Source organism: Lutra lutra, chromosome 7 (assembly GCF_902655055.1).
Source record: "Lutra lutra chromosome 7, mLutLut1.2, whole genome shotgun sequence".
Classification (NCBI taxonomy): Eukaryota; Metazoa; Chordata; class Mammalia; order Carnivora; family Mustelidae; genus Lutra; species Lutra lutra.
In genome coordinates, this window is record NC_062284.1 from 49613360 (window position 1) to 49635101 (window position 21742).

The window sequence follows — 21742 nt, forward strand, 5'->3', positions numbered from 1 at the left end:
CTGAGTCAGAGGAAGTTGGGTCTGTGGGAGTTCTGGGGACAGGGGAAGCACTCCAGAAGGGAGAGACCTGGTTTGGGGAAGGGTCTTCTTCCTTTCCCCACCTAGTGAAAGGAATGAATAGAAAAGAGTCCTCTTTTCCACAAGTCCGTTCTACCTTATAGTGCCAATTCCCATGTCATTAGAACACCCACATGGCTGGCTGTCCATGTTCTGTTTTTTAATGTTTTCATGTTGCCAGTTTGATGCTGCACCGTATTGTGTAGTATGGGTCAAATGTGTAGTGTGTGGGAGTTGGCTGACTTAAGCTCTGTTGGCTGGGTTCATCTGTCACCTTTTAAACCAACGTCATCACGACATTTGGGGATGTTGTACATCTTCTAAATATGTTGTAGATGTCAGAGTTCATGTGCAGGAGAAGTTAAGACCTTGTTAATGGGTCAGTCAACTGTAGTGATTCTCAAGCTTTATCGTGAATCAGAAACACTTGGTGGGTTTCCAGGATTCCCAGGCAAAGTCAGAAGATTGTGCATTTGTCATTTAAAATGTAGGTCTTTTAGAGGAGATTTGCTCTAAATCTGAGTAAGTCCCCAGGTGATTCTAATGCAGAAGGGCCCCAGGCCAAACTTGAAGAGACGCTTTCCTCATGAATTCCAGAAGGCATTGGGCCTATCAGCTTGCTGTGATTGACCCAATTTTCAATGACCTACCACCTAAGGATAGAGCCCCTTGTTTTCTACTCTTCATGAAACTGAGCAATTTCTCATCTTTTGCATTGGGAGTTAAATTTTAGTATTTCATGGTGTTTTTGGAGAGTACAGAAATGCTGATGTAAACCAGTTTTTAACAGAGGCCCATCAACCCCTGGTCTGCACTTGCTAATGACTTAAGGGGCTGTCCATCACAAAGCAGAATCTTCTTTGCTGCCTTAGGAACACCCCCGTATCTTAGAATACTCCTCTATGGTTAACAGGCCCAGAAACTGAAACGGCCTTGTAAATAGTTCATTGTCCAATCCCCTAAGGACAAGTAAAAATTTATATTGGATGAGAGTGGTCAAGAAATATGATTTCATTAATTTTATTATCTGTTTACTTCCTCTGGGGAAGGTAGACTGATAAAATTATATGGGCTGGTAAATTTTTGGTACATTAATTGCCAGCTGCCTGACAAAATTTAGTTTTTGGCAACAATCTGACATTGTTAGTGGAATTTTACCCCAGCAGGGTCTGTGGGCTCCCTTTTCATCTTGCTGTGACTGCAATTTTATGCTGAGATAGTACAAAGTTTACCCTATTCTAGTAATGCCAAAGACATGAAGCTTTTTAATATATCTTATTTAGAGAAAGTAAAATAATGTTTTTTGTTTAGCTCAGAAATAGTTGAAAGATAATAGGTGATTCATTTGAAGGACATTTAAATTATTTAATTTTGGGTTATGTGGCTTTTTCACCATACTTCACAACGGAAAAAGAAATGTTAGATCCACAAAATCGGAGCTGTGATTCATAATGTTTTTAGATGTTTGGTAAACTTAGTCCCATGGTATACTTTTGGACAGTGTTACAAGTTAAAATTTGAGAACAGTTTCCAATATACTGATTTAGAAGCTTCTAGATGTGGGAAGTGGGTTCACATATATTAATTACCCTTAGGTATTAAGAGTACTGGGGCTAGGGGTTCCTGGGCGGTTCAGTGGGTTAAAGCCTCTGCCTTCAGCTCAGGTCAGATCCCAGGGTCCTGGGATCGAGCCCTGCATTGGGCTCTCTGCTCAGCTGGGAGCCTGCTTCTCTTCCTCTCTCTCTGCCTGCATCTCAGCCTAATTGTGATCTCTGTCTGGCAAATAAATAAATTAAAAAAAAAAAATTACGGGGCTAGAGTTTTTGCTTAAGCCATCCCAGAAGGTCAAAAATGCTGGCATTGGGTGAGCTGAAGACCCCACTGGGAAGATGTCTTTTCGTGTAGCACCTCTCAGTGGCGCTTTTTTTAAGTTTTTTGAGTGTCTCAATTCGCCCCTGAGACACACCATACTTCCATTGGTGGTGACTGCTCGCCATGGCACTGCCTCAAAAGGGGTGACAGACTCCCAATGGGATGTCCCTGTTCTTCCTCCCCCTGTTGAGAAACACTACGCCCAAATTTCCCAGGCGCCACAGTTGCGATAAAACCTGAATGTGTGTGAATGAGGCCACGTCATCAGCTTCACTTTCCTCTGCTCATCTTAAGAGTTTCACTTTCCATTGCTCACTTTTTAGAGAGAAGCGAATTTGTCACTGTGGATTTGAATGAGAAGTGGGAGGTTTTAGAAATCATTTGAGTACAAAGTGGTCTAAATATTTGGTTTGCTGCAGTCTTTCTCAAAGTGCTTATTGTGGAACCCAGCTCACATGAGAAGTTCTAAGGAAGGCGAATTGGAGAACGGGGCGGTCACATGTGTTGGATAAACCCTTTGTGTGGCTCTATTGTGTCCCAAATTTCTCTTGGCCACGACCAAACTATATGTTTCGCTATATAAAACACCTATTAACACTGTATGATGATGCTCTATAACTATTAGTTGAATGCCAGCCTCTGATTTTCTAGCCAACAATCCATCATGGACAAAAAGGCAAAGACCCATTTCTTTTTTTTTTAAAGATTTTTTTTATTTATTTGGCAGAGAGAGAGATCACAAGTAGGCAGAGAGAGGAAGGGAAGCAGGCTCCCTGCCTAGCAGAGAGCCCGATGCGGGGCTCAATCCCAGGACCCTGAGATCATGACCTGAGCTGAAGGCAGAGGCTTTAACCCACTGAGCCACCCAGGTGCCCCCAAAGACCCATTTCTAAACTCAGATGTTCTTCCAACTTACAGCAATGTCTAGCTTTCTTAAATTGTGTGGGAGAAAGAAAATAAAATTTATTTGTTATAATAAAGTCCTATTTTCCCCTTGATTTGGTTATGTTTCACCTATCACACGGCAAACGTGTTTGTCGTAAGAAAGAGATTGCTACACACCTGTGCGTTGTTAAATCATTCTGTGGCTATTTCTTTTGTGCCTGCTACATATAGAATGAACGATGTTTTAGGGGCTGGAGATAAGAGAAGTGAGGAAAACCCACCTCACTTGCATGGAGGAAATGTGCTGATGGTCAGTGGGAAAAGGGATGAGGCCAGATAGTGGGGAGTACGCTAAAGGAAATAAGCCTGGTGGAGAAATGGAGGTGGGAGGGACAGGGCCGAGGAGATCGGATGGCCACTCTGAGAAGCTGACAGCTGAGGAGAGCTTCGATGGGTAAAAAGGGTCCCACTTTGCCAGCATGTTGTGGGGTCGGTGTTCTGGGTTGATGTGGCATATATGCAAAGGCCCCAAGTCCAGGAGGCATTTGTCCTGTTGGAAGTATGGAAATCAAGCCACTCATCCCTGAAACATATTAACTCTAGAAAATGTATGGGTCACTTGACTTTTGAACAATTCTGGAATTTCTCCTGGATGTTCTCCCTGGGAGATTGTGCAAGGGGTTTTCCTCTGGCCTCTTGGTATTTGTATGAATGCTTCGACTCTGTAATAGATGTATTTCAGACAAAGACAGAGTTGCCACATCCATTCTTTTCACTCGGGGCAACAGATTTCTAAAATTGGCTTAATTCTGGCCTCCTGTAGAGCATGGAACAAGGAATCTCAAAAATAATTTAATCCAGCCTCTCGAAAATGTGTTTGATGTTGTAAAATGCACATTGTCAGGCCCGGATGGACAGATGCAGAAAACCTTGGGAGGGAAAAGTAGTTCTTGAGTTTTAAATTTTAAACAAAAGCCCCAAGTGATTTTTAATATAAGGGAGTTTAAGAAACACTGGTCTATTTCAACCATTCTTTTTTCTTTTTTCACATTTGGAAAAATGTTCCCAAATAGTATGAAGAATTCCCAGGTATTGGGGTGTCTGACTGGCTCAGTTCGTAGAGCACAGTTCTTGATGTCAGGGTTGTAGGTTTGAGCCCCATGTTGGGAGTAGAGATTACTTAAAAATAAAATCTTAAAGAAAAAGACTTCTCAAGTACTTTTCATCCTCCCTGCTTTGGCAATTTCTATAAGTCTCTTCTCCAACAGTGAGAAATGTGGCTCTTATTATCACAAAGTATTATTTCTTCAATCTTAGGATGTACAGAATGTCATTTCAGAATTACCAACCCATGTCTGCAAAAAGGCTTACTAATTAGAATTCGATATATGTTTCAGGTTCTTTTTGTCTTGAGCCTGAGGGCATATGGTCTCAATAGTCTAAATTACTTGGGTTAGTTATGGCCCGCTTATGTGTATGTTATTCATTTGAAATATGGTTTAGATCATTTGTTTCTTTTTGTATCAATTTTACAAGCCCCTTATGCCCCCCCCCCAACTAAGCTTGCTGATTTTATTGTCTTTTGAGTCTGTAAAACATTAACATCCAGTCATTCATTTTCAAATGGCCTGGGGAGAGTCCCAGGGCCAATGGATGTGAGATGATGCTGCCACAGCTGATGGGAGTGAACAGCTGGGCTCCAAAGAGAGTGTCCCAGTGTTGTGTGTTGGAAGTGCCACAGGCGTCCTGTCTTCGTTGTACCACCCTCCCTCAAACACTCTAGGCTTTGGCAATATCTGGTCACTAGTAGTTATATGGTTCCCACAGCTGGACTCACGTAGCTAGGTATTTGAGTTAATTATGGTTCCTATCAGCTGAAGTGTCAGCCTCTCCCCTGTGTTTTGCTTAGGACCCTCTCAGTCCAGTTGGGCAGTTTCTTATAAAGTCAAACTTACACTTATGGTGAAACCAACCATCCCACCAAGAGAAATGAAAATCCCTATCTTCTTAAAGACCCTTATGCAGATAATTAGACCGTAATTGCCAAAGGGTGGGAAGAGCCTAATTGTCCATCAGCTGGTGGGTGGATAAACTGTCATGCGTTCATACAAGGGATTACTACTCAGCAGTTAAAAGAGAACATGTTACTGATACGTGCAACGCATGTGTGAATCTCAAAAGCATTTTGCCCAGCTAGAGAAGAGGCCTTCTGGAAAAGAGGAAACTCTAAGGGAGGAAGTCAGGAAAGTGGTTGCCAAGGGCTGGGGGTAGAGGAAGGTGATTGACCACAAAGGGGCAGCACAAAGAAGGTTTTAGAGTGTGACAGTGACGATGGCTACAGGGTGCTGTGTTTGTCAAATACGTAACATACATGGCACAACCGAAAAGAGTAGATTTTACTGGACATAAATTATACTCCATAACTTGACTTTATAGAAGCCTCCCTGTTCTACTACCTCCCGGTCTACTACCGTTATCCCTGGTGTGGATCTCTAATTCTAAGGAAAAGTGCAAATCTTTTACTGGCTATGGGGAACCCTTTGGGGGTAGAGATAAGAATGTGTTAGGTGGGGGCGCCTGGGTGGCTCAGTGGGTTGGAACCTCTGCCTTTGGCTCGGGTCACCATCTCAGGGTCCTGGGATCGAGCACCGCATCGAGCTCTCTGCTCAACGGGGAGCCTGCTTCCCCCTTTGTCTCTGCCTGCCTCTCTGCCTGCTTGTGATCTCTGTCAAATAAACAAATAAAATCCTTAAAAAAAAAAAAAAAGAATGGTGTAAGATGCCTGTTTTTTTGTTTGTTTTTGTTTTTACCTTTTTTTTTTCTAAGAAAATAAGTTTTAGTATGGATAGAGGTGAGGAAGGAGAAACTGGCCAGAAGAAAAGCTGGAGTGGGGGACTCCACTTAAATAGTGGGCTATTTACCTGGGTCCTCAGCTGGGATGGATTTGTCCATTCCTTCCAAACATTTTCAAGAGGGCCTCCATTGCTGGGCGCTGGGGTGCAACAGCGCCACCTAGCGAGGCTATGGGGATAAGCCGGTAAAGGATGCCATACGGAAGAGTGACCAAACTGGGATGGGAGCTTTGAAGCAATGCAACAGGTGTTGGCAGGGTGCAGGGGACTGGGGGTGTGGAGTAGAGGTCCAGCATCCAGTGCCTGGTCGTTGATGAGGATCAGTTGAGAACTGAGAGTAAGAAGGCAGTGTCGGAGGAAAGCAGGACGGCTACATGAGCCCAGGGTAGTGAAGGGCCATGTGCCTGGAGGGGTGTCAGGAGCAATGATAAGTGATGAGCTTGGAGAGGAAGAGCCTCGGGGCCCCGTGCGGGTTGCCCAGCCCTGGGGAGCTACTGCGGTGTTGCAGGTAGGAGGGTGATGTGACCAGATCTGTGGTTTACAAGTGGCCTGGGAGGGTAGCCACAGAGAAGCCTGTTTGGTTACTGTTGCAGTCATCCAGACAAGACATGGTAGGGGCCAAGGGGATGGAGAGAAGTGGATGGAGAGTTTCAATGGTTATTTAATAGAGCTGTCAAGATGGGGTGAGTGGATGTTGGAATAGAAGGAGAGGCAAAAGTCAAAGATGGTACCAGGGACCCCAGCTTGGGTGACTGGGTAGATGATGATACCATCCACTGAGGGGTAGCAGGTTCAGGGGAAGAGATTAGGGTGTGATAGGTATGACACCCAAGTGGGTGCTGTGGGACACCCAAGTGGAGAAACCGGATGGCAGCTGGGTCTGTAGCTGAGAACAAATTCGAATGATATGTGAAGCCATGGGAGTGACCAGGAGAGCCCAAGGAGAAGTCTCAGCTAGCAACCAGGTCAAAACCCTAAGCTACAACATTGAAGGTGTCAGGTCCGTAATCAAAGGAATGAGACTGATACAAAGCGAAAGTCAAGCAAAGCTTTATTTCGTGCCCAGCATCGAGAATCAAACCGACCGTTCCGGGCCGCCTCTTACACAGAGGGTGACCCCTCCCAGCCTCACAGACCAACTTTTATAGAGCAAAGGCCATGTGGTTGGCCACCACACAGGTGGCCAATGAGATTGCAACACACAGAGAAAGCTACACAGTCATGCTCGGTCACACACGGGTGGCTAATTGAATTACAATTCACCCCATAGTAGCTATTTGATCAGAATTGGTGCCCTTGGTCAGAATTGGCGCCCAAAAGGTGGGGCCCACACTCCTTGGTAGCTAGGGAGATAATATGCTCACTCCACTGATTGGATGTCTCCACCTGACCCGACTCATACTTGCATTCGGGCTCTGTTATCTCCACCTGACCTGACCCACCCTTGTATTTGGGCTCTGTTACCTGGGACTGGTCGGCAATATTTTACTGGTTTCCCGGACTTGCTTTTAAGTAAGTTCCCCTGGGTGTGTGTGTGTGGGGGGGGGTCAGTTTAAGTTTTACTGCATAAACAACAAAATGGCTGTTCAACCAAGGTGGAGCCGCTATGGCTAAATAGGCCCTTACAAAGGGACAAAAAACAAAACAAGAAATGCCAAAAATGAACAATACACCTCATAAATGAATTCTGAGAAAGAGGGGCTTAGAGACCTAGAAGGAAAGGGGGGGGGGGGCATAGGAAAAGGGAGAAAATATTTTTAGTGTTGTTGAGAGGTCCAGGAGGGTCAATTTGGTTTAGTATCAAGGAGGTGATGGTCTCAGTGAGAAGAGTTCCAGTGGAGAGACTGAGGCCAAGCCAGACTGCAGGGTAACTAAGAGGTAAGTAGCCAGCCTGTGCCTAATTCCTAAATAATACAAATCCTAACTGCCATTTAATAACAGTTCTGATGGCTCAAAGACTCATCTATTAAAAAGCAATTAGGTCATTAGAAAAAAAAATTGTTATGTAGAACAATATGGGCCAAGGATATGAAATTATGTCCATTTAACTGGTGCGGTTGAGGAGAGGAGCGGATCCCCCTGAGAGCACAGATTAGATGCATATTTGATTGCCGTCCGTTTAGGGGCAAACCAATGTGCCGTAGAATCTGTTCATCGGATTAAAGAGTTGTTATGGACATTGTTCCTGAAGGGCAAGGACCAAACTTTATTCATCCCTGTATGTTGTCAAACAGAAATTCAACTGAGTAAAAGATCAACTTGGCTTTTTTTTTTTTTTTAAGATTTTATTTAGTTATTTGACAGACAGAGATCACAAGTAGGCAGAGAGGCAGGCAGAGAGAGAGAGGAAGGGAAGCAGGCACCCTGCTGAGCAGAGAGCCCGATGCGGGGCTCGATCCCAGGACCCTGGGATCATGACCTGAGCCGAAGGCAGAGGCTTAACCCACTGAGCCACCCAGGCGCCCCTCAACTTGGCTTTTTAAGGTGAACAGCAGCATCCTGTCTAGCAAACAAAGACATGCTCCCGAGAGCTGTACAGAATTAAAGGTTTTTGTAGTAAGGAGGGTGGGAAAAGGGAATCATTACTGAAAGAAGAAATAGGATTGTTTCAGGCCAGGTCACCTTCCCTCAGGGAGAAGGGCAGGGGGTCTTTGAGGATCATCTCATCTGCCCTTGGTGGGGGGCGGAGAGTAGGGGGAGGGGGAGATGGAGATGACGTCACCCGTGCTGAGACTGGAGAGTTCCTGACTGACCGGTTCAGACTACGTTTTGGGGCGAAGTAAAAACTGTACTTAGGTAAGAGAGTAGGGCCCGGTTTGGTGACTCGGCCTAGCATGAGGGACTCCAGTTTGGGCCTGTGGTTTTCTTTTAAACAACGCCCAGGATCAAACATTAAGAATTTCATAACACAACGTGTTATGTACGAAAGAGCTGGAGGAACCTGAGGAAAGGTGAAGGAGAGAACGAAATCCAATATGATGTGGTGATGTGGAAGCCAGGGAGGGAGTGAGAGTTGCAGGGCACAGGACAAGAATAGGACACTCCCGTCCTGGAACACCTTTGACCTCGGAGTCGACCCTGGACTTGTCCTTCCATTGGCCTTCTTGTGCTGTAGGAAAAGAAACCCTCAGTTTCCTCCTGGGAAAGTGGACGGGGTTGGATTTTATTACGTCCGAGGTCCCGGTTGCAGCCCTGCATCCTGGACGCCGCGCGCTCCAGGCGGTCGCCTAGCAGACCAGCACCAGTTCCCGCGGAGCAGTCGCTTCCTCTGAGGCCCCGCCTTTTTTCCCGCGGGCGGGCGCTGATTGGCCCGTATAAAAATGCGCCGGGCGCGAGCTCACCTGAGCTCGCGTGAGCTCGCAGTGGGGTATGCCGGCTTTTCCGAGCGTCGCGCCTCAGCCGACGAGTCCCGTTTCCCGCGGCCAGTTCCTCGGCCCGCCGCCCGCAACCCTCACCAGCCCGCCGGATCGAGCCCGGCGCCCCGCTCGCGCATCCCGGCAGCACGGAGCCCGCTGCCATGAAGCCAGAGTGAGTACCGGACCGCGGGGCAGGGGCCGGCGTCTCCTCGGTCTGCACCGAGTCCCCTGCTCTCCGGACCGCGGCCTCCAAAGTGGAAGCTCCCGCGTGGGCCGCTAAGGAGAGCTCGGCTGGCGGAGACCGGTCCGCGGGGCGCCCTCCACGTCCCCACCTCCCCTCACGCTGGAATCCGGCGTCCCGCTCTGGGTCTCCAGAGAGCAGAAGAGGCCAGCCCATGTCGGGGGAAACCGGGAGCCCAGAGCCTGGTGGGCTGCCGTCAGCTCGGGTTCCACCCGCCTGGCTCCGGCGCCGCCGCCAGCCCTTAACGAAGTGGCCCTTTCCCGCCCGACCACCGGCGTTTCCAGGTTGCACTCCGACGCTGGTGGTGCGGGCCGGGGTCGCCCCGTGGGCTGTGCCCTGGCCCTCCGCGAGCGCGGCGTACTCTTCCGAGCCCAGCCCCGCGGCCCGGAGATCGAGACCAGGTACTGGGGCGGGGGTCCGAGCCGGCTGACAGCCCCCGCCCGCTCCCGAGCGCCCAAGCCCGCGGTGCACCGGGTCCGGACCAATCCTGCGTAAAGCAATACTTTGCCAAGGCAGCTGGTTTTCTGAAAGGGCCAAAGTCAAAATCTTTTATTTAAAAAAAAAAAAAAAAAAAAAAAAAAAGCTTAAGGAAACGCACCATATTTTGTACTGGAAACAATTTGCTTGTTTCATTTCGGGCCGTGTTGCGAAAATATTTTAATAATCTAAAGTCCATGCCAATAATTACACTTAATTTTATTGTTAAATGTTTATCTGCACCGTAGATAAATGTGGGGGTTGCCTTGGAGGGAAGCCGCATGCTTTCGTGAAATTGGTGAAGTCAAAATATCTTTTTCTTTTGATTCCAAGAGAGCAAGAAATTGCAGGTTGGAGACTAAATTTTGGGGACAAAGGGTGATAAACTTGGAGAAAACAATTGTTCCTTGAAAGCGTAGACCGATCTTGATGAAAGAAACAAGTGGGATTTTCCCCACCTGCTTTTTTATCATTTGGTGAAGTTAATCCTTGTCCGTCTGCCTGGGCAGTGGCTGTTGGAGCAGTATGTGTGTTTGTGCGCATATATAAATGCTTTCAAGATAAGCGTGGTCAATTACCTGTAGATTTTTCAAACTTACAGTGCTTCACTTTCTGTATAGTCCTTCCAGAAAAAACGCAAGCTATTTTAAATATAGAACTATTACCTAGTACTGAAACCATCTCCTGAAACCAGTCTTGCTTACTTTTGCTTCGTGTGCCGCATATTTTCTTCTAATGCAGCTGATTCTTCGGTTATTTGGGGTGTAATGTTTTGGAACTGCTAAGGGAGAACTTTTTAAATCCTAGGAAGGTTGTCTCTATATGAATTATAGGTGAGGTTTTTTTATGTTATTTTGAACTGAATGTTTTTTAACCTATGACCAGGTGGACTAAGACACCCAGGAAACTTCAAGGAAGAAAGGATCCCAAACAAGTCTTAAAGACCCAGTTAGGGTAAGGTCCTACCTGTAAATTTGTGTGTGTGTGTTTTCTTCAGTCCTTTTCTGTCTTCTGTGTATGCTTGGAAGAGATGGAGATGTGGAAGCATAGTCAGAGAACATTTGGTGAAATAGGTAAGGCTGGTTCCAGCTTTAAAATTTTGTTTCTATGTGGGATTCATTAGTCCAGTAAAATGAAGTTTGTGGTTGTCAACTGTATAACTCCCGTAACTAATTTAATTTGAAAAGTTAGATAATGAAAAATATTCTTCACCTGTCCTGGAGAATTCTTCCTGCTTTCTCAGAAGGCAGGAACTTTCTGCTTGGATGAGCATCCTCTCCCATCTTCAGGGCTATTAAACAGTAACTGATGACTTGCTTCATAAAGACACTGGTGTAGAACAGTTTGATTCAGTCCAATAACTAATCATAATTGCATGTATTTCACGAGTTTCAGGCTTTTAGAGGCAGATAGCAAATAAGAGAAGGTTGGTTTATTCTGGGATATTTTTCTCTCTCTCCACTGGCACTGGAATGTATCTCTTGTTCTAAGTTGAGGGAACCAGGTACTTTGCACATACATCTGAACAGTTTTTCCTTAACCCTATCACTGATGAAGAAGCCGTGTTTTGGATGTTGTGGTCATTTATTTGTATATTATTATGCTTATTTGTATATATGTATATGTTATATTTATTTGTACATTAAGTGTTAAGCGGCCAAATTTTATTTGACATCCAGTTTCAAAGAAATCTAACAGCTTTTCAAATAATTCTCATCGTATGATGCTATTAATTTTAGAGATCTTTGTATTAGTGGTTGTATACAGCTTTATTCAATTGGTACCAGTATAATTGTGAAGAGAAGCTGTGTGATTTGATGCTTTTGTTATCCCAAGTTTGTTTTAATTGTATGTGTATTTAAAATCCCTTGATTTTAATCCTGATACATCTGTTTACATCTGACACTTTCTGGTAGCAAGTTTTGGTTTTCATAGCATTAAGTTCATGTAAGTCTCTTCTGTTGAGAGACCAAGTGTCAGATGAATGAATGGGAAGCTTAAATGAAAAGTAGTCAACTTTTGTTCTGGAAGCCCCTTCCTGTAATTTCAGGTGTACTGTAGGGTACGCCTATTGAGCCTTCCTGATCAAGAGTGCTGTGTAGAAGCGATCAATAACATAACTGTTCAGCTTCATACTCCTGAGGGTTACAGACTCAACCAAAATGGACACTGAGGAGGTAATTCCCATTGGAACCAAGCTGTTTTTACTTGAGATGTTCTCTCCTGAAGGGCTTTAACATTTTTTACATATAACACAATTCACGTTTCCACTTCTTTGAAAAACTTGTTTACTTCCCTCTAACCACCAAATATAAAGTGTGGCTCAGCATACATTTGGTATACTTGAGTTTAGAGGATTGCTTTTATGAGTTAATTTCTTGTAGATTATTTATTTTAGGTTATTTATTTTAGGTTAGGGATCATTTAATGAATGATTGTGCTATGTAGCTATACACACAGACACGTACACATAGATATAATTTCATGTGCAAATTAGCAGTAGGCATTGTGTATTTGTATGAAGTGTTATTTTTAGTAAAATCTTGAGCAAAGTGAGTTCAGTTCAGTTCAACAAACGTTACATGAAAGCTGCAGGGCAGAAGGAGATTTTAAAAAATGAGTAAGGCACAATCCTTGCCTTTACAGCTGAGTTGGGGGCACAGAAGGAAGATAGACTGGTGTGCTGAAAGAGATGGACTACGGGAATGCAGGAGGAAGCAGTGATTCAGGCTGTTGTCTCTACTTTCCAGCGGCCTTTCACTCTTGTGTACCCTGCTCTTGAAAGCTTGTCAGAAGCCTACCAGTGGGCTCTGGACTGCTCATATTGGATGGACATCTCTTGTTCTCATAATCTGTTTCTTAGCAGGACTGTCCTTCCTGAAGCCCTCTCCTGTCTCCTGTCCAAGTCTTCATGTTCTTGGCTCTCACAGGCCACTCTTTGTGGGCTCCTCTTCCTTTTCCAACCTCTCAGTACTGGGGTGGGCTATACCCAGGGCTCTCTTCTCTACACTTTCCGATGGCTTTAAATGTTGGTTATACAGTGATTCTGGAGGTTTTTTTTAATCTGCCTAACCCTTTACTCACCTCTAAATTTGAACATCCACTCGATGTCATATATGCATCTCAAATTCTATGTGTCCAAAAGAACTCTTCTTTCCCCCCTCTAAATCATTTCCTCCCTTGTCTTCTCTCAATAAATGGTAGCACCATATGTGCTCATATGCCATTCATTCACCAGTACATTCCATCAGTTTTGCTCCAACGTGAAACTGTCCTTTTGTTTCTATCTCTGCTGCCCCCACCCATCTTAGCCTTGCTTAGCCAGGACTAGTGATTCTCAAATGATCTGTAGTGAAGGAACAGCTTTTTAAAATTTTCAGTGCATCGTGACCGATAATTTCGTGCTGCAGCTTTGCCATTTGAATTAGACCACAGAGAAGTGGTCTGATAATCTGTTCAATGAGATGAGCCCAGTGATGTCATACTGGGATGTGGCAGCCATGTCAAATGGCTACAAAAGTTTCTAAACTTACTCCAAATTCTCTAATTCTCTCCTCCTAGACAGGAAACAAAACAATTCTCAGAGGAGCGCTGGTTTGCTGACCATACTTGAAATCCAGCTGGACTGCTTGCTTCTGCTCTGAATCTTATTCTCCATTTTCCACAGAGCCACCAGAGAGATCTTTTAAAGTGTAAATCTGATCTTACTAGTTTCCTGTTTAAAATTTTTCAAGGCATAAAGTCTTTAAACAAGCAAATCCTGCTTAATTTGTCTCCTATCTGTCCACGGTCATCTATTGCTAGCCATCTAGTCCTTTGAGTTCCTTGGATAAGCCGAGATCCTGCTTCAGGGCAGTTCTCTTGGTGTGGACTTTTCTTTCTCCTGGCTCTTAGCACAGATGGCTCCTCATCTGTGGATTTCAGCTAAAACATCGCCTCCTCAGAGTGTCAGAACTACCTTATCAGAAGTGGCACCCTTTCCTCCTCCTGTCCTGGTCTGCCCTTTATGTGCTTCCTTGATAGCACTTAGCACATCAAGAGATTTGTCTCTTTTCCCTGCTATAATGTAAGCTTCAAGGGGATATGCACCTTATCTGTCCTGTTCCCCTTTCAATGAATATGGATGAAGCATGAATGAATAGTTTGGGAAGGCTTCATGGAGGAGTGGGCTTCAAAGATGTCAAATAATTGAGAACTGCCTTACTGTGAAGAACTTCATTTCTCTATTAGATTTCTCTATTAGATTAATCTCCTATGTATAAGTACATTCCCACCAGAAATCTTGGTGGGGATTAGCAGTTCGCACCGCCTTGTCACAGAAGGCAGTGCTGGCCTGGAAATGGCTGGGATACCAGTCAGCACCGGAGGATTGGGCAAGTTCCTTCTCTGGGTCTTGGTTTTCTTATTAGTAAGAAGGGATTTGTTCACAACAACTTGGAGGTCATCTGACTGATCTGTCAGCACTATTTTATGTGTATCTTTTCCGTTCTAAGATTCTTTATTCTTCTTGTGAACTCTGTAGCTGTTTTATAGGATTGGGGTAAAACCTTCCATGAAGTAAGAGTTAGCCTAGCTAAAGTAGATGTGTAATCTTTAACAAGTTATAAAATGAGCATAATAATTAATAGTATGTAATTGAAGATAAGAATGAAATGATTCGCTGCCAGGCTAAGGCTAACACATGTTGTGTTAGTGTTACTAACCTATACATGTGTTAGAGTACTAATCTATACATGTCCCCTTTGGGGGGGGACAAAACTGCTAATTTTAAAAACATAAGGCTCATGATAGTGATATCTGTACAGGTTGAATTTAAGGACAAGGGTATAAAACAGAAAAGAGGGTACTGCTTGACAAAGGCTATAATCCACAATAAATTCTAGTGAATGCTCATGTAACAACTTAGTACTGACATTCGTGAAATAAAAGCTGCGACATTCAGGAAGGTTACAGAAATAATTGCAATGTCTGTAATACAGAAAAACTAAAAAATAACAAAGAAATAATAGAACTCCAGCCTCTGGACAAATAGGACAATTTAGTTTACATGAAAATATATTCATAAATACCTCAGTCCCCAATCAAATTTCCCAAGTAGGAGATTGGTAATATTTTTGGTAATATAGTGTTATAATAATCATATATTGATAGAGATTTGATAATTGAAGTACTGATTTTTTTAAGGGTCACAAAATTTATTTCATAGAAAAACTCAGATGAGATTATATTTACAGTTCATTTCTGATTTTAAGACAGTACACCAAATCACTTGATTTTATGCTGCTATGGCATTTTAAAAGAGCAAGTGGTAAATTAGTATATGGAGTAATACTTGATGATTTTCACAAGTCTGTGACAGAGTCATGATTTTGATCTTTGCTGTCCAAAATCAGCCTGGGTCTGTGAAGCATTAGTGGACTTAAAACTTCTACATTTTGTTTATAAGGGGTATAACTTGAGTTATGTCATGACTTTAAGGGTTCCAAGTTTAAAGACTTCCTTTTTGGGGGGGGTTGTCTAGATCTTAAATGTTCACTAAGAAACATCTGAATACATTTAAACAGATGTATTTCTAGCTTAGAGTGAAGTTCCATTCATATGCTTTTTATTTTTTTCCTTCTTCACAGACTCTGTATTCATTTAAACAAGTATTTGGCATTCATACCACCCAGAAGGAGCTCTTTGATGTTGTGGCTAATCCCTTGGTAGAGAACCTCATGCATGGCAAAAATGATAGGATTATTGAAGCTTTTGTTACATTTTCTTTTTTGTCCCCCTCTGAAAAAACTTTTTTGATACTTACATATTTGTTTATGTTTGGCCTTGAATTCAGATTTGTTGGAGTGGTATAAAACCTATTTTTTAAAATATTTTATTTTTATTTAAGTAGGCTCCAGCCTGGGCATGGAGCCCAACAAGGGGCTTGAGCTCACCACCCTGAGATCAAGACCTGAGCTGAGATAAAAACTTAGAAGCTTTACCAACTGAGCCACCCAGGCGCCCCTACAGCCTTCTTTTTGAGCTGGTTAATTTTAAGTGTTTCTTCATACAGTGAGGAAATATTAAAAGTGGGGGACTTGTTTTTTTTAATTTATTTATTTGACAGACAGAGATCACAAATAGAGAGGCAGGCAGAGAGAGAGGAGGAAGCAGGCTCTGTGCCAAGCAGAGAGTCCAATATGGGAATTGATCCCAAGACCCTGGGATCATGACATGAGCTGAAGGCAGAGGCTTTAACCCACTGAGCCACCCAGGCACCCCAAAAGTGGAGGACTTTTAAGATATAACCCAGTGTGACCTTCAACATATAAGTCCATGTGACTTGCTACATTGTAGTTCTCCTTTTCACATATGGTGTGACAGGAAGTGGAAAAACTCACACAATGACTGGTTCTCCAGGAGAAGGAGGTCTGCTTCCTCATTGTTTGGACATGATTTTTAACAGTATAGGGTCATTTCAAGCTAAACAATATGTAAGTTGTATTTTTTTTTTTTTTTTTTTGAGTTGTGACTGTATCACTTGAGGGTATAGGGACCAAGAAACCTGTGGATACAGTAGTGTTAAAGGAAAACTAATACACTGGATACATTCTGAAACCTTAAGTAGTAAATGTTTCTTATGTCTTAAATAAATGTCATGTCATAAATATTCTTACATCTTAAATATGTCTTAAAAATAATAAAAATGTTTCTTATGTCTTAAACATGTTTTAAAAAAACTAAGTTAAATTCTTAAAAAAATCATGGTCTGATTTTTACCCCCACTTCAGGTTTTTAAATCTAATGACAGGAATAGCATGGATATACAGTGTGAAGTTGATGCCTTGTTAGAACGGCAGAAAAGAGAAGCCATGCCCAATCCAAAGACTCCCTCTAGCAAGTAATTACATTCAGTGTGACACTGGCCTAAGGGGAACTGTCTGGTGGCTTTCTCAGGCATAGGGAATGACGAACATGAAGGGGAGCTGGTCTGACAGTTGACTGTAGTGAGATCAAAGTTGAGGAATGTTCTTCATTAAGTTTATTTGCTCAGTTCTGTTTGGTTTTGAGCACATGGTCCCTGAAATACTATTTAGAGAAGGTGCCACTTTGGGTGGGAAAGGGTAGAAAAGCTGTGTGTCTGGGAGGACATGGCAGGTACTGTTGGCTCACCACAAGTATGAATAGACTGCTTGCAGTGACAGGTCATTTAACTTAAATCTTTTTTAACTTAACTCTTAACTTTTAACTTTTAACTTTTTTAACTTAAATCCCAAGTTTCCCCTTGGGATCGTTTACTTTTGAGGCTGACTCTGTTAAGTACTGACTTTTTGGCTTTTTTCTTTTTTCAGACGACAAGTAGACCCAGAGTTTGCAGATATGATAAATGTATAAGAATTCTGCAAAGCAGAAGAGGTTGATGAAGATAGTGTCTATGGTGTATTTGTCTCTTATATCGAAATATATAGTAATTACATTTATGATCTATTGGAAGAGGTGCCGTTTGATCCCATAAAGCCTAAGTAATAGCAAAGAGAGTCCCTTGTCAGCTGCTTAACCTTGGGGAAGCCACTTTACCTCAGTGAGCCTTAGTTTTCCCAATGAAATATGATGTGCATATATTTCATACACATATTAATATGCATAATATATCATGCAGTTGGTGTTCAATGCATAGTTTTATTCTTAACCAGATATGCAGCTATATTAGGGAACCAGTGGGTTAAGGCATCTAAGGAGAAGAGAGACCTGAATCCTCATCTTAGACATACTTTTGAGAACTCTTGGCCTTGGGGCTGTATTTTGAGAAACACTGCAATTGTGTAAGGAAGTGTCCTATGCATGTGGGTTCCCTGGAGTTACTTTTCAAGAACGTAACGCTTCTTGGGAGTTTGTAGCCATGTTAACCATCTGCATTTGGTGATCGCAATAGAGTGGAGCCCAAAGCTGTTGTCTGTACAACTGATACAGATCTTTTATCACTGATTAATGTGAAGTGACATCTGTAACATCATTCTACCAGAGTTAAAAGACAACTCCTTAGATTTCCTTGGGTCTTCCAGCTCAGACTGAAGAGGAATGAACAGCCTGGCCTGACAATCCATGTTTGTGCCAGAGTGGACTCTGGAGTCTCATGTCCTATTAGTATCTTGTTCTTAAGGTGATTTTTTTTTCTTTTTTTTCTTTTTTTTGGACAGACCGAGATCACAAGTAGGCAGAGAGGCAGGCAGAGAGAGGGGGGAAGCAGGCTCCCCGCCGAGCAGAGAGCCTGAGGCGGGGCTCGATCCCAGGACCCCGAGACCATGACCCAAGCCCATGACCCGAGCCGAAGGCAGAGGCTCAACCCACTGAGACAGCCAGGCACCCCGATGGTTTTGTTCTTAAGCTAAATGCTTATCATCAGTGCTGTCTTTGTTAGGGCCTCTCAGAACATAAATAATATGAAGACTAACTGAACATTATTGGAGAAACACCTGGATACTTAGAAAACCATTAGACTGAGAACAGGTTTAATAAATTAAGCAATTTATAGATTACTTCCTTTCCCATTTGTTGTGTGTACCCATTTTCCTCAACTTTTTTTTTTTTTTTTTAGATTTTATTTATTTGACATCACAAGTAGGCAGAGAGGCAGGCAGTGGGGGGCTGGGAGGGGGTAAGCAGGCTACTTGCTGAGCAGAGAGCCCGATGCAGGGCCAAATCCCAGGACCCTGAGATCATGACCTGAGCCGAAGGCAGTGGCCCAACCCACTGAGCCACCCAGGCGCCCTCTTTCCTCAACTTTTGTGATGATTCATTGCTACCAATCCATTTCACTTTTTTACACATGTGCCACCTTTCTGTTTGGTTTGTTCTAAAAGAGATTATTTTCAAAGAAGCCTCTCTTGGTTTTAGTTTTACAAAAGGAAGACTGATAAATGTGCCTTGCATGCCTGTGACCTTTCTGATAACTTTTGAATGAACTCATGGGGTGCATATTTGGCATCGAATTATTTAATTGGTTAGGGTGGTTTTTAACCTTTTTTTTTTTTTTTAAGTCTTTTTAAATATGATGAAGAAATACTACAAGTAGAGGGTTTTTAAGCACCCACTCATTGTGACTGTCACTACTGTGGACTGAACCCGGCTGCTGTAATAGTAACTTTCACCTTATTCCTTTAGTAAGTGGAACAGTTGCAGCACGCCCATGAGAAACACAGATTTTGTGTATGTGATGACGTGGACTCTTTTCTTAAGGAGAAAGGGTGCAGTTATGCCAGTGGTTGGCATCTGTGGCATGTTTGCATGTAGGTGGTTTTTCATTGGCACTGGGCTGGCTGCTACCTCTGAGCCCCTCCCTGCTGCTTGGGGAATCTGCCCTGTACTGAGTGATGGTGGCTGACACACATTTCCACCCCCACCGCTCACAAGACTAAGGCTGAACAGGCGGCACCCTTTCCATCCTTATCCTACTGTGCAGATCAAAATTTGACCAGCCACTTTGAAAAGATTGCCACTCCTGGTATATACCAAACTTTCTGAATTTGTCTTTTACGGACTCTGATGTGAGAACCAGCTCTGTTCAATTTTTAAAATTAGGGAAATGCTAGATTTTGTGGCTTAACCTGTGCACGTGGTATTGCTATTTGTAATACTGTTTTGTTCTCTACTTGTTTAGTGTTTTGTGTGCTTTATTAGAACACAGTAGAGCAAAGCTTCTAGAACATAGGTTCCTGTGACCCTGTTACAATAACTAATCCTGACTGTATACCCTTATACTTACCTAAGTTTCCTGGTTTTTTGGAGCTCTTGCCTAGGCCTATTCCCATTGTAAGAATTGATGTCAGGTGGCCTGCCAGTTTAGTCCTAGTCTTAAGTTGAGATATTAGGATCTCATTATTTAGGAGACTGAGGTCTTTCTTTCTCACAAACCACCACAATCTAAATTGCTTCGTGAAGATAAGAACCATAACATGTAGGAGCGCCTGGGTGGCTCAGTGGGTTAAGCCGCTGCTTTCGGCTCAGGTCATGATCTTGGAGTCCTGGGATCGAGCCCCGCATCGGGCTCTCTGCTCAGCAGGGAGCCTGCTTCCTCCTCTCTCTCTTCCTGCCTCTCTGCCTGCTTGTGATCTCTGTCAAATAAATAAAATCTTAAAAAAAAAAAGAACCATAACATGTATGTTGCAGGATGTACAGAAGTAGAAGTGAAATCTACTGAGGAGGCTTTTGAAGTTTTCTGGAGAGGTTAGAAACCAAGCTAAAGTTAGGAAAATCTGAAACAATAAATAAAATCCTGAGAGTTGCTACTGTAATTTGATGGCAGTACTATTTAGTAGAAAGCATGTATACTATAATGATTGAGTTCAGGTTTGATCAATGATGTCTCTGTCATCACAGGCCAGAAAAAGAGATGTATTGCTAACACACATTTGAATCGTGAGTCTAGCCATTCTCATAGCATGTTCAACATTAAATTAGTTTAGGCTCCCCTGGATGCAGATGGAGACAGTGTCTTACAGGTAAACTTGTACTATGTGGAGTTTTTCTTGTTTTAACTGAACCGTTAGTTTTTGGAACTAGTATTAAATCAGGGAAGTTTGACTGCAGTGAAGACTATTCTAGAATTATTAAATGTGGGTGATGACTTTTAAAAATTGTTCCATTAAAAAGCGTAGTTTTGGGAAGCTGGCTATTGAATCTAAGAACCTGGAATTGTGCTGTGAAAAAGGTTTACAAATCTTTATAAATCTCTTTAATAGAGGAGATAAAATGAGTATGAGTCATTATTTTATCTCTGAGGACTCATTTTGTATGTGGGAATTCAGTTAATGGTTTTAAAATGTCAGCGGTTAACTTTCCAGGGTAGATACAGTTTAGGAGATGACAATTCTAAATTGTTCTTCTCTCCGATGATAGGCCAGTAGGCCTCCCGTCTGCTGATCATCCTTTACTGCTGGGCCTGTCACACTACAAGGCTTACATCAATTAGTAAAAGCATTTGCGCCTGAATAGGAATCATTTAATAACTTTGAGTTATTAAAGTGTAATTCCATTTGAACCTCCTCATGAAGGTTTCTACATGGCATGATGAGGTGGTACGGCAGCATACTGGAGACCACCAGGATTCGAATTCTGAGTCCTTATTAATTTGTTAGCTGTCTGACTGTTATAAACTCTTGCTAATCCTCTGTGAGGACTAAAGCAGGCAATGCACGTAGAATTCTCAAGCCAGTGCCTGACTTACATAGAGTAGGTACTCATACTAGCTAGAAAACACTTGTAAGTCAAGCCTCCATATACACTTGCTGTCCTTTGAACACATCTAATATTACAAATCAGTTATGTACCTCTTTTCATTTTTTTATACAATTAGAGCATTATGAAATTTTTCAATTATAAAATTGTTAAGTATCTGGTTATAGAAAAATTTAGGATAGGCCTGTTTTAGAGTCACTAATTAGCAGACAGATTGAGATCCTGCAGTGAGGCACTGTGCAGGGTGCTAGAGATGAGACCATTGATTGAGAGGCAGTCCTTGCTTTCATGGGGCTTAGAGTATAATGTGGAAGACCAGACAACAGGCAAGTCATCAAGACTATCTTGAGTATACTGAGCTTATGCTCTTAGCAGACTCTTCCACCAAAACCCGTATCCTTTGGCCTTACCGTTTTGTACTGTGCAAATGTGATATTTATAAGACTTAATAATTTGTTGATTGGAATATATTTGAAGAACACTGTAAACCGGTTATACCTAATGTTATTGTAATTAACGATCTTCTCTTCAGGAAAAGGAACAAATCACTGTAAGTCAGTTGTCCCTGGTAGATCTTGCTAGAAGTGAAAGAATGAACTGGAGAAAAGCAGAAGGGAACAGATTATGTGAAGCTGGTGAGCACAGCATAGTACTGGTTTATTGCTACAACTTCCAAAAACTTGAAATGTCAGTCTGTCACCTGCTTATTGATAGGTGGTTTAAGCATAATTGTCTTCAATTTTGATAATCTGGAGGCTAAGTTTCGTGGTCATTGCTGTTTCTTTAGT

The 21742-nt window shown here is 42.8% G+C and overlaps 2 long non-coding RNA genes across 2 annotated transcripts; both read left to right on the plus strand.

The window, feature by feature from the left end:
- The first annotated feature begins 10321 nt into the window (after positions 1 to 10321).
- LOC125104117 (uncharacterized) lies at positions 10322 to 21717 on the plus strand. Its single transcript, XR_007128593.1, has 4 exons — positions 10322 to 10694; positions 11791 to 11917; positions 20097 to 20218; positions 21487 to 21717. It is a non-coding gene; the product is annotated as an uncharacterized LOC125104117 (long non-coding RNA).
- LOC125104116 (uncharacterized) lies at positions 16181 to 17271 on the plus strand. Its single transcript, XR_007128592.1, has 3 exons — positions 16181 to 16213; positions 16511 to 16620; positions 17072 to 17271. It is a non-coding gene; the product is annotated as an uncharacterized LOC125104116 (long non-coding RNA).
- Positions 21718 to 21742: the final 25 nt, after the last annotated feature.